We start from the raw sequence: 13,501 nt of genomic DNA on the forward strand, positions 1-13,501 counted from the left end.
GAAACTGAAGCTAAGACAATTCAAATGAATTGCTCAGGCTCATAAAATATGTAATTAAAGGAGATAGCATCTGCATCAAGTTCTCTGACCCAAGGCCCATGTTCTTTCCACTGCCCGCTGCCACTTTATAAGTGAATATCATCCTTCCCAAGGATACAGTGAGTTCACCTGTGCTGACAATAAGAGGGGAGGAATAATCTGTCAAAAGATGATTGAGAATGGATTTAAGTGGAGCATTCTGAAGAATCAGAGCCAGGTCTGGCTCTAACTCTCTTGCCATTCAAAAAAAGAGCTCTAATTAATAAAATGTGATGAGGTAGAGATAACTAGAGCTGAGTGTGTAAATTTTCTCGTAATTCCTGGAAACTTGAGAAAGATTTCCAGCAGTTAGGCTGGGACCAGGAGACTAGCTCTGTCTAATGGGCTGTAAGGGGGAGTGACAAAAGATGCATCCTGCTGTAGTAGTGTCCTTAAGAAGAATCTTTCACTAAGAAAGAATTAATTAGAAAATAGAATAACCATAGCATCACCTATTCTCAGACAACAGAATTGACAGGGGTCACTAAATCTGTGAAGAACTTTAAAAAATATACATATAACTGAGTACAGGATCCAAGTGCTTAAAATGTTCTATTCAAATAGTCATGCTGGGCTGGACTTAGCAAAGTGAGGTTGTGAAAGTGAGGTTGTGACTATAGTGGAAATATTTCCAATTTTCTGAAACTTGCTTATTTAAAATCTATGTTTAACTTATAATTCCATCAAGTGTAGAATCAAAACATTTAATATTTGTAAGTAGTCGTGTTACACAGAATAGGGAAACACAGGCTTTTACAAACGAAGTAGCAAGTAAGTACTTTTACCAATAGGATACTCATGTTGTGAGTACACAATTAAATTTTTTAAATTAAGCTTTAATTTTGAGATAATTGTAGACTTATATGCAGTTGGAAGAAACAGACTCACAAATATAGAAAACAAACTGATTACCAAAGGGGAGAGAGATGGGACGAGGGGCAAATCAGGGGTATGGGTTTAAGAAATACAAACTATTATGTATAAACAGATAAGCAACAAGGATGCGTTATATAGCAAGGGAATTATAGCCATTATCTTGTAATAACTTTTAATTGAGTAGAATCTGTAAAAATACTGAATCTCTGTGCTGTAAATCTGACACTAATATATCAACTCTACTTCAATAAAAATAAAAAGAAATCAAAGGGATCTCATTAACAGTCACCCAGTTACCTCAATTGTAATCACTTGCAAAGCTGTAGAACAATACCAAAAATAAGATATTGACATTGATACAGTCAAATAGAAAACATTTCCATCATCACAAGGATTCTTCATGATTCCTTTTTATAGCCACACCTACTTCCTTCCAACTTTCACCCCATCCTTAACTTGTGGCAACCACTAATCTGTTTCCCATTTCTATAATTTTGGGACACCAAGACTCAGGTGAATTTTCTTGCTTGAAAATACTTCACACATGTTGTCACACATCATTACTGGGAGAATTAAGTACATCCCCCTGCAATGTCTCTAGCAGGAGATACTTGCAAACTTGTGTCTGATTTCTCCTGGAATTTGTCCAAGTGCATTTTTTCTTTGCTGATTTTCATCTATATCCTTTTGCTGTAATACACTGTAATGGTGAGTACAACAGCTTTTCTGGGTTCTATGAGTCCAGTGATCATCAAGCATGAGGGTGGTGTTGGGAACCCTAACACAGTAGTATTTTTCTTTCATTAAAGTCAATGTATTTTTAAAATTTCCCCAGAGACTTCCTATTTGATTCATGGATTATTTAAAAGTATGTAGTTTAGTTTACAAGTATCTAGAGACCTTTCTGTTATCACTCTGTTATGGATTTTTGGTTTCATCCCACTGTGGTCTGAGAACAATCATTTTCAGTTTGTTAAGTTTGTTGAGATTTGTTTTTTGCTTTTTTTTTAATGTCCAGAATATGATCTATCAAGGTTTATTTTCCATGGACATTTGAAAATAATGTATATTTTACACTTGTTGGGTGGAGTGTTCTCTAAATGTAAACCAAATCCTGGTGGTTGGTGGTGCTTTGAGTTCATCTATAATGTTGTTGATTATTGGCCCAGTTGTTTTATCAATTGTTGAAGGTGAGAGTGTTGAATTTTCCAAATATAACTGTGGATTTGTCTATTTCTCTTTTGAGTTCTACCAGTTTTTGCTTCATATATTTTGCACTCTGTTTTTTGATTCATGCACATTTAGGAATGCTATATCTTCTTGGTGGAGTAACCCTTTTATCATGATGTAATGTCTCTATCTCTGATAATTTTCTTTGCTCTGATTATACTTTATCTAATATTAATTTAGTCACTCCTGTTTTCTTTTAATTAAATTTTGCATGAATATGTCTATTTTCATTTATTTACTTTCAACCTCCCAAAAGTATTATGTTGGGAACAACTTTATTATAGAGAGTATACAGTTGGATCATATAGGCAGTATACAGTTAGATCATGTTTTTAATCACCTTATCACCTCTATCTTTTAATTGGTGCATTTTGACCATTTACATTTAATGTAGTTATTGATTTGTTAGAGCTCAAGTCTTTCATTTATTTTTTTCTTTTCTTTTTGTTCTTTTTCATTTATCTGTTTTCTTTTTCTTGCCTTTCTGTGGGTTGCTTTAGCATATTTTAGAATTTCATTATGATTTATTTATAGTGGTTTGAGTGTATCTCTTTGGATAGCTACTTTGAGTGGTTGCTCTAGTTATTACATAACTTAACACATACACATAACATTACTTAACAAAGTTCCTGGTGTCACCAGTTAAAGTGAAGTGAAGACACCTTACCTCCTTTTATAACCCTTATCTTCCCCTGTTTATAATATAATTGTCTTAATATTTCCTCTACATACATTTAGAACCACATCAATAGCACTGCAATTTTTGCTTCCACAATCAAAGATAATTTAGGCCCCTAGCTCTCCTGTCTTCTCTTCATCTTTCCAAGTAGTCTTATGTTTATTTTGTATATAATATGCAGGGTTTTTGTTGTTGTTGTACTTAGCAGGAGGAATAGGAAAGAAGTACATGTACTCCATCTTCTCAGAAGTGGTTTCACACTATCTATTTTTATTACAAAGAAGGATATCAAAGTTTTTTCTTGCTTTCTTAATTTCCTTCTCTTTCCTTCACTTTCCTTCCGTTCTTTTCTCCTCCCTTTTCCCTTCTCTTCTTGCCTTCTTTTTCCTGTTCTGTTTCCCCTGTTTTGGTTATTCTTTATTGTGCATTTTATATTTGTTCTCTGTATTGATCTTTAATTTTATTTTAATACTCATTTTGTAACAAGCTAATCAAATATCTAAGCAGAGACCCTGGTGGTCTTCTAGCTCTTTCTTCTTCTTTGTCTCAATATGTACAAAACAGTTGTTGCTTGTGAAGCCACAACCAAAATAATTTTTTTACAAGCCTCTGTTTATGTGCATTCACTTCTTTGAGATGTAGTCACAACGTCTTATGTTTGTTCTCCAAAATATTCTGCAGAAGCATTCAGAAAAATAATTTTTCCTGACACAGTAGAAAGAAAATAGGTTTTGGATTTATATTGTGCTGGGTTTGAATTCTGGTTCTATAAATTTTATTTTTTATTTTTGTGATTGTGGGCAAGTTATCTAACTTCTATGGTTAAACTTCTTGTCAGTAAATTGGGTATTTAGTGTGATAATGATTGTAAATTATAAAATATAATTCCTGTTACATAGTAAGTGTTCAATAAATATTAGTTAATCTGAAGTTATTAATTCTCAATGCTTTTCAGCCTCTAAAGACCACTTTATCCATTTGGCTATCTACTCTATTTCTGAAAGTTTAGTATGTATCTATCACTATCTTTGTTGTTGTTAGTTTATTTTTAAGTAGGGTTGTCTGTGTGTAGGATGAAGAGTTTTCTGAAATAATTAGAATTTATTGACCATCACTGTAATCATTATGATTATCTTCATCCAACTTAAGCTCCTATTTTATGACAAACAAGTTTCTAAACAAATATTTGCTTGATTAATAAAGGAGTACTTCTTAAGCATGTACTCTTAACCTCTCATTTATGATACTATGACCATCATCAGATCCAGTGTTAAGTACAGCATTTTGTTATCATGGTGACTTTGCTCTTCATTTGCTTATGACAGAAAGACTACTCAAAGAAAATCTAGATAATGGTTGATTTGAGGCAAAATCACTGTGGCTTTTGTCACTTCATGAGAAAAGCAACTTAATTAGGGATTATTTCAGAAAATTAGCTCCTGTGGGTGTTTACCTATAATATTAGTTCATTCTGTATTTGATGAGTTAAGTGCAAGAATAAATACAAAAGTCATTCTAAAATTGAAAATACATGGAGGACAGGTTTCATTATCTTTGAAATCTAGTCACAGTTGGTTAAAGCTAAGTTCATTTCAGTTAGAAAAGGAGTTTCCAATTATCTTCTCCAATATTTTTCATAAATTACTTTTTATATTTGTATTTTAAATTATAGCCTTACACCATGATTTTATTTTATTAAAAATGCAAGATGTTTTAGATAAATACAAATGTGTTTTAAAAATGTTTTTTCTGTTATCTGTATTGTCTCTTTTTCCTCCAAGTTTCTTTATTTCCTATTTTTTTTGGACTTTGTATTCCAAGTTGGACACTTTTCTTAATTTAATGGTAATCCTTGGTTGTCCATTGATATTTGAGAATAAGTGCTGTAAAGCTTATGAGAAACTCTGTGTGCATGAGTTGGATTTGTCAACTGGTGAGCTTTTGAATGAGATGGCATATTGGGGACCAAATTATTTCATTGATGTCTACTGAAATAGCTATAGTTGCAAGTCTATTTTCCGGGGCTATTTAGCTTCTCCAGAGAACATTCTACTAATCTCCCATTTGAGAAAGACATGGCTGAGAGTGTGGAGAATGGGGGGCTGTTGTGGTACCTAATTGCACCCATGTTCCTGAAATCTAGCAAAGAAGAGATGCTGAGAGTTTCTTCATTCAGTCTTTTTTTTTTTTTTTTTTTTTTTTTTTTTTTTGCGGTATGTGGGCCTCTCATTGTTGTGGCCTCTCCCGTTGCGAAGCACAGGCTCCGGACGCACAGGCTCAGCAGCCATGGCTCACGGGCCCAGCCGCTCCGCGGCATGTGGGATCCTCCCAGACCGGGGCACGAACCCGTGTCCCCTGCATCGGCAGGCGGACTCTCAACCACTGCGCCACCAGGGAAGCCCCGATTCAGTCTTTTTTTTGTACTTGGTCTTCCTGATTTCCTCTACTGAGCCTGGTATTCTTGAGTCTGAGACCTCTCTGGCTCAATTTATCAACAGAATTAGTCTCCTACCAGACTGGACTAGGAATTTTTCCTGAAGTTGGAAGTAAGGATACTGTTATATTGGTGTCTCATAGCCCTGGTTCAGTCTGTCAGTGAACCCTATTTGGGCCTCTTATTTACTCTCACATTTACGGGCACATGGTACTGCTAATTTTTGAGATGCCCTGCATTCTGTACCACAAATTACCTTGGTACACCTCAATGCTTTTTCTCTTTATAGTTACTTGCTCTTCAATTTCTCTGCTTTGTTATTTTCTCCATCCATTTTCAATCTATCTCAAATACATTTGTTTTCTGTAGTTCTCTTCTCTTCCATTTTCTTTGCCTTTAGGTTTCATACCTTTGTTTCAAAAAAGAGCAGATAATGACATGCATTTATTCAGCTATGTGTAGCTATAAGTCCTTCTAAGTTGTTAAAAGAGAACCAGGTTTTAGGGGATTTCCCTGGTGGTGCAGTGGTTAAGAATCCACCTGCCAATGCAGGGGACATGGATTCCAGCCCTGGTCCAGGAAGATACCGCAGAGCAACTAAGCCCATGTGCGACAACTACTGAACCTGTGCTCTAGAGCCCACGAGCCACAACTACTGAGCCCATGTGCTGCAACTACTGAAGCCCACGTGCCTAGAGCCTGTGCTCCACAATGAGAGGATCCACCACAATGGGAAACCCGTGCCCTGCAACGGAGAGTAACCCCTGCTAGCTGCAACCAGAGAAAGCCCACGTGCAGCAGTGAAGACCCAGCACAGCCAATAAATAACTAAATAAATAAGCAAATAAATTTATTTTAAAAAAAGAACCATTTTTTTTATTTCTAAGATTTCCAAGGTAGATGTTGCATTAAAAGGAATAAGCATGCATGCCATTTGCAGAAACTTGGCAAATGTCATTGATATTTTAAGAAATTCTTCAGTCTAGGTTGACTATTGAAAATTTCTGGATTAGAAAATCTTTTAGTGTGATACCTTCCTTTAATTGACCTAGAAACTTAAAAATGGAATTTAAATCAAGAGAACATCATAAATTCTGCCATTTGTCCAGACATTTATGTCAAAATTCTGATGTCATGATTGATATAATCCTCTCTTTTACCTCATCCAATGACCAAGCCAGGTTGATTTTTCTTATATCTCGAATCTATCTGCTTCTTACTTTTTCCACAGCCAATAGTGAAGTCCAAATCACCACCATTTTTTATTTAGATTTCTGTCATAGCCATTTAACTGAATGGCTTTCCCTCGTTATACTCATTTTCCACTTGGTAGTCAGAGCTATCTTCTTAAATCACTGATATACTCATCTTATAATCTTAGAAAAAAACATTCATGGCTGCCATTCCTCTGAGTATAAAGACTAAAACCCTTACCATGGTCCATAGTGTCCTGTGTGGTCTGAACTTCATCTGTCCCCTCTGGCTTTGCTGACCTTCTTTTGGTTCCTGCTATGTTGTAAGCTTCTCCTCAGCTCGGAACATTTACTCAGTTATTTTGCCAGGAACCACTGAATTCTCAGAAACTCTATCCCTTTCATACTGAGCATTTAGGGTCATTACTTGGTAGAGTAAGAGGTCAGGTCCAGGGGAAATCCTGAAACATTTGCAGAAACTGCTCAAACCACATATCTATCTTTTTCAAGCTATATGACCCTTAGTCATGAATGAGTTCTTAGAGGGTCATACGTTTGCTTATAATGGGTAGTATAATCAAATAATGGATGTATAATATTTATCACAGTGCCTTGTAAATAATACATATTCTATACATATTAGTTCCTTTCTCCTTTTTTTCTTCTGTTGAAGTGTCAATAACTATTTGGTCAGGGCATAAAAGTTTGGAGAAAGTTTTACGTACAGTAAGAAACATCGTGTTAATACAAATAGACTGGCAACACTTTCTTCTCTGGAAGTTTAACTAAAATACTAAAAAATTTCCATAAAAGCAATGAACTCTGAAATAAATTACAGGAAGAGCTATTTCTGACATTCTTTCAAGGATTTTCCTTATTTTTTTCCCTCTGTGTAGACTCCTAATCCAATATGTACCATTTGCTAAGCAACAAACTCCTAAGGTTTTTGAAGGAAAGTTATCCATAAATGTGAGGTATTCCATTTAGAAGGCAATGCTAGTGTTGACGTTTACCTTTATAGAGCACATTTGTTTCAAAGTACTACTCAAGCTTTCTGTAAAGGCAAGGAAAGTTTAAGGTGAAAATTTCTCAGGTATGGTTGACTGCAAATTCATATCATGGAGAATAGTGCCTAATGGTGGATCCCTCATGGGTGGGGACCCCATTATCTCAGAGAAGTTTTGTTTTACTCATTTACCCTGAGTCTGGCTCAGGGAGAAGCTCATGTGGACATTTCCTCAGGCAATCCCAATGCTTAAGGTAACTCATCAAATAGCACTCTCTGTAATTCTTGGCCAAAAAATATTTCACATCTTTAAATTGTATTATATCACATTCCCAACTGCAAGCTTCACTAAGGTTTCTGTCTTTTCCTTCACCTTCCTTTCAAGGGTGTCATGGTACCACTTGTTCCTCCAAACACTGCTGACTACAGCGGTCGATCAATAGCACAAAAAATGGACCTGGATCAATTACTTTAGATTTCCTTCACCCATTTCTAAGCTTTACAACAATCTCTACTTGACTTTACAGTCCAAGTTTAAAAACTCTGATCCCAGAATTTTATTCCAGCTCTATTCCAGAATACCTATGATGTGTAATACACACAGCTTATTACCGTTGTTTTTCCAAATCCCCAAGTGCTCTGTTATCCATTCTCAGAGCATCAGTTTGCAGTTCTTTTGCAAACTGTAAAATGACAGATGTGTATCATTCAATTTGAACTGATTTTACCAGAAACCATGTATGAACTTATTCTTTGTTAATAAGGTTTCTGTTTGCTTTTTAATTTTCTATTTTAAATAAATCATATTATTTTAGTAGTATTTAATTATAGTACATAAACTTTTATTTAAGTTTGAAATTAAGATTTTCAACACTACTCATCCCCAGGAAGAGGATGGAATTTCCCAGAAAAAGGTTAAGAATTTTGTTCCATTAGTATCTTGGGTAATTTCCCATTGCTGGCCATTCAGCATACAGAAAACATAAAGCAATTTTCATTGTGTCTTTAAATTCAGTGCAATGAAGGCATCTGTAGTAAAAGAATACGTATATGGTGTCTTCCAAATTCAAATTATGTTTCACTGTTGATTTTTTTATTATTTAGTGTTTTTATTTCTTCCCCATTAATACTTTAAATATTCAAAAGCCCCAATTACATGAAAGTGGTAGGAGGGGGTAAAGACTGGACGCAGAGATAAAATGCATATAATGTCCTCAGGACCCAATGGGAGGGCCTCATAGACAACCTCCTCCTTCAACAGGTAAAGATCTGGAGACTCAGAGAGGGGGCAGTTGGCTATTTAAGGTCTACAACTCTCTTCATTTAGGGGACCTTTACATTTTTTCTATTGAATATTGATTTTCTCTTTGAGAACTTACTAGTCATACAACCGTTACTGTGTTCAGGTTTAAAAAAAAAAAAAACTATGTTACAGGCAACAGAGATGAGAAGAATCTTGATCACTGCATTCTCATCTCTCGTTCTCTCTTTCTGAACAGACCCGAAGATGCAATTCAGCAAAACAGAGAGACTGGGGAAAAACCCACTCTGAATTTAGAGCAGTATGAAGATGTGGGCTAAATTAAACTGAAATGAAAAAATAGGGAGTGACAGAAAATACCACACACATTGTGAACTTTACCCACCAAGTTAATGGGTGTTATATTCAATTAAGCAACATAATTATATTCCATGATCTTTACAGGGGAGCAGACCCAAACAGGAATATATATTATTAAGGTGTTGGTCTATAGTGAAGAGTTATTAACAGATATGTCCTCTCTGAGTACCAGGAAACTGCCTGAATCCCCAGAGGGTTTAAATAGCTCAGATCTCACATCTGAAAGTTAGCAAAAGTGATTTCTTAACTCAGTTCTTAAGAGAACAAAAATAAATAATTTGTTGATAATGGTAACCCACCTCATTTATTAAACACTTCTATGTGGCAAACATTGCTCTAGGCACTTTGTGTATATAATCTCTTTTTATCCTTACCAGAGTTCAAGAAATCTAGAGGTAGATGTATTTACTTCCATTTTATAGTTGGAGAAATTGAGTCTTGGAGAAGTTAAGTCACTTGTCTTACTGATTCAAAAGCCAAATTTCCTAAGTTTTTCCTAGGTCTATACACTCTACATTAACACACACACCCCTAGTGTGCAGGTATATTTGTAGGAGAAGGCCTGGGATTAATTAATAATTTCTTATCACTAGGGAATATCAGGGAAGTGCAGTTTTACTTTAATTCACCTAAAATTTATTGCACACCTACCACTTAGTAAGTTATAAGCTTTGCACAGGGTCAAAGAGATGGATTACAGAGATCTTGCCTTTGAGGAGTATCACAGTATCATCTTAAAGATGGATGTGAAAATCTGTTATTTCATTCTAATTTGGAAACTGCAATGAGAGTTGTCTGGGTTTTACCTACGACTGGCTCTGACCTGTATTATGATCCCTGGGGCATCAGTCTTGTCCATCTCAGTGTTGCAGCTTTCTATTCCTCAAGTTGTTAATTGAGTACCTTTGCTGACTGAGTTACTGTGCAAGACGTTAAGAAGTAAAGAAATGGCCCAACCATAGATTGCTCTGGCACTTAACATTCAGAGACATGAAGAGCTCACCAGACCCATGGGACCCGCTCAGACTGGCCATTTCCTTTTATATCAGTGGTGAATATTCAGAGATTATTATGCCTCTATATGTTCGATTTGCTCAATTTATTCCAATCTTTAAAGTTGTCTACACTCATTATTGTCATAGTTGATTTGATTCCTATTTTGCTATTTCACAAATCCACAAAAATGCTGAAGGTAGGTACTTTCCTTGACTCTCCACTCTGAGAAACACCTGCTACGACATCTATCTTTCCTCTGCAATGGTAAGTATTTTGTAACTCTCCTTTGCTTTCTGACCAGAGAGGACAATTTTTACCTGAAATAGGCTTCCTCAATTCCCTTAGAAGCACCAAGTCTGCTATCAAATGTTTCCCAGGACAGTAGTTCAAGTTAAGAATTGTCTTCAGGCAGCTGCCCTCAGATCTTGCTAATTTATTGTTTCAGTCCCATTTATCTCTGAAATTTAAGAGTAAGACTCTGTGTTTCTTACTCCTTAGTTTTTACTAAATATGAATCATTTGGTTAATAAAAAAAGGCAAGAGTGCTTCATATTTACTAAGTAAATAAAATGTGAGAGAAGAGATTATTCATTGCAGCTTTCATTTTTAAATTTTTATTTATTTTTTTTAACACCTTTATTGGAGTATAAGTGCTTTACAATGGTGTGTCAGCTTCTGCTTTATAACAAAGTGAATCAGCTATACATATACATATATCCCCATATCTCCCCCCTCTTGCGTCTCCCTCCCATATATACTACCAAATGCAGCTTTCTTTTTAAAAAGGGGTTTTCCTTGAAGTGTTCCTTAGAGATGTATATATGTATCTTATCTCTCATTCGAGATTTTGAGCCCTGACTCAGTGACATTTTGCTATGTGATCTTGGGAAGGTCATTTTAACTCTCTCAGCCTGCCCATTTTTACAATGAGGTTTATAGATGAGGTATTTTTATTTCAGCTGTAACATTTGATTATTGTATTGCTTGAAATCAGTGATCACTTCTTAGGAAGTTTTCTGAAAGCCCGACCTTGCACCAGTTCACAGACAAGATAGTTTAGGTACAAATAAGCATGAATTTGTAGTGTTACAACATCTCAGAGTTCAAAGGGACTGTCAAGATCATGGAGCCCAACCCCCTATTCAGAAGGTACCTGAATACCTTCTACAACATCTCCACCATGTGGCCAACCTGCCTACAGGTGAGCACCTCTACCCTCCTGACCGCCCAAGTCAACCAATTTTTTTTTTCTGTAGGCTATTATGAAATTCTGGTTCCAGTTGTTTCAAAATATGTTGCCCTGCAATTTCCACTTTCTACCACTTATGACTTCACTAAAAAGTGTAATTCCCTTTTCACATAAAAATCTTTTAGATATTTAAAAATGATGACATAAATATCCTTGTCTTCAGGATAAACAAATCCAGTTCTTTAAAGAATTCCTGCTATGGTATGGTGCTGAGTGTGTTCCTAATTTTGATCAATTTCCTCTTAATTTGACCCAGATTGTCAGTGCCATTCTTACTGACCTGCAGGACTGATCAAATGTCTGCAGTAATCTTTGATGATAGAATTTGAAAATGGACTTTTAAAGAGAAAGAAAGATAATCTGATAAGAGATTATCATTGTAATCTGAGCCAAAAATGACCTTGGAAAAGAGGGAAGGAGGATACTAATATCTATTAAATGTTTTGTGCTTTATTTTAAATACATCATCACAAGTAATATGGTCACTGAGGCCTTCCTATTTTAGAGTTTAAGTTACTTGTACAAGACTAGTATGTGATATGTCTGGAAATCCAATCTATTTTCTATGGTTCAAATATCCAGCAGAACTGCTTCAATGAAAGGAAGATTTCAAACACTGTATGCGAATTGCACCTCAACAAATAAAGGGACAGGATAAAAAATCTTGCTCCTGAATTGATTTTTAAGAGGAATTATTTTGGAAAATTCTGTAGGTAAAGGCTGCCTAGATTAGGGCCACCATATAGAAATGACAAAAAAAAAGTAGCAAAGGGTTTTTATGCCTCCTTGTAGAAATAAGAATGAGTTCTGTGTGTCTGCACATGGTCATTTTTCTCTTAGGATAGAGAAGCCATCACTTGAACACCTTTTCCATACCAAGTACAGCAAAACCTGCACTCTCTAGGAATGTACCCCACTCTCCAATCAATCGTCAAAGGAGCAAGGCAGATTATCAGGAGACATCCTTGGATTAAGAAGCAAAAAGAACATGGTGTTTAAGATGACATAAAGAACAGGGTGGAAATGGGCTCCTGAACTTACCAGACGTGTGATTTGTGACACAGGATTGAACCATACCTGTGAGTAGTCTCAGAGGATCAAGGGGAGTATTAAGAGAGCTGATAGATATAAGTACTTAGAATGTTAATTGGTACAGAGTAAATGTTCAACAAATGGTAATGATGAATTATTATTGGTTCAGAAATTTCATTTGTGGAAAAATTAAAATTATCTTGGTTATATGCTGGAGGGGTATAGATTCATTGCCATCTCTTACAGTTTCTAAATGCTATCCTCTCTTTTTATTTTAATTTTTATTTTATACTGGAGTACAGTTGATTAACAATGTTGTGTTAGTTTCAGGTGTACAGCAAAATGGTTCAGTTATACGTATACATGTATCTATTCTTTTTCAAATTCTTTTCCCATTTAGGTTATTAGAGAATATTGAGCAGAGTTCCCTGTGCTATACAGTAGGTCCTTGTTGGTTATCTGTTTAAATATAGTAGTGTGTATATGTCAATCCCAAACTCCCAATTTATCCCTGTCCCCCACCTTTCCCCTTTGGTAACCATAAGTTTGTTTTCTATCCTTTCTTGAACTTTGAGAACTGACACTCTGATAAACCCTGAGACTCACAGAATCCTTTGCAGTGAAGAACAAGTAAAACAATCGCGATCGTTCCCTTATTTCAGACATTCATTGGCTCCCTCTGTTGTACAGAAAGTTTGTTGTACAAACTCCCAGTGAGGGTGCATATACACAGCATAATATGTTCCTGCTTATCCCTACACCCTCAGCCTCCCCTGTTCCTCTCACGTCTCACTTTTTGCCCTTGGAATACTGCACTTTGGACACGGAGCTAGTTTACCACTTTGTGTTTTGTCCATCTTGTTCTTCCTCCTGAAAAGAACATTACGTGCCAGAGGAAGAGCTGAATTATATTAGTTAATTCTCACATGACTTGGAGCTATCTGTTGATGGCTTGTGAAGTATTCAATGATTTTGTTGGCCTGATAGAGGATAACATTATTTATTTCACAACCATTTATAAATTGCCTTCTATGTGCCAGTCAAAGTGCTGAGAGGCAGAGGTAAGGCAGAATCCCTGCCTTCAGGATCTTGTGTACAGAGACTAAA

Source organism: Mesoplodon bidens (assembly GCF_964165515.1).
Source record: "Mesoplodon bidens genome assembly, chromosome: 16".
Taxonomy (NCBI): domain Eukaryota; kingdom Metazoa; phylum Chordata; class Mammalia; order Artiodactyla; family Ziphiidae; genus Mesoplodon; species Mesoplodon bidens.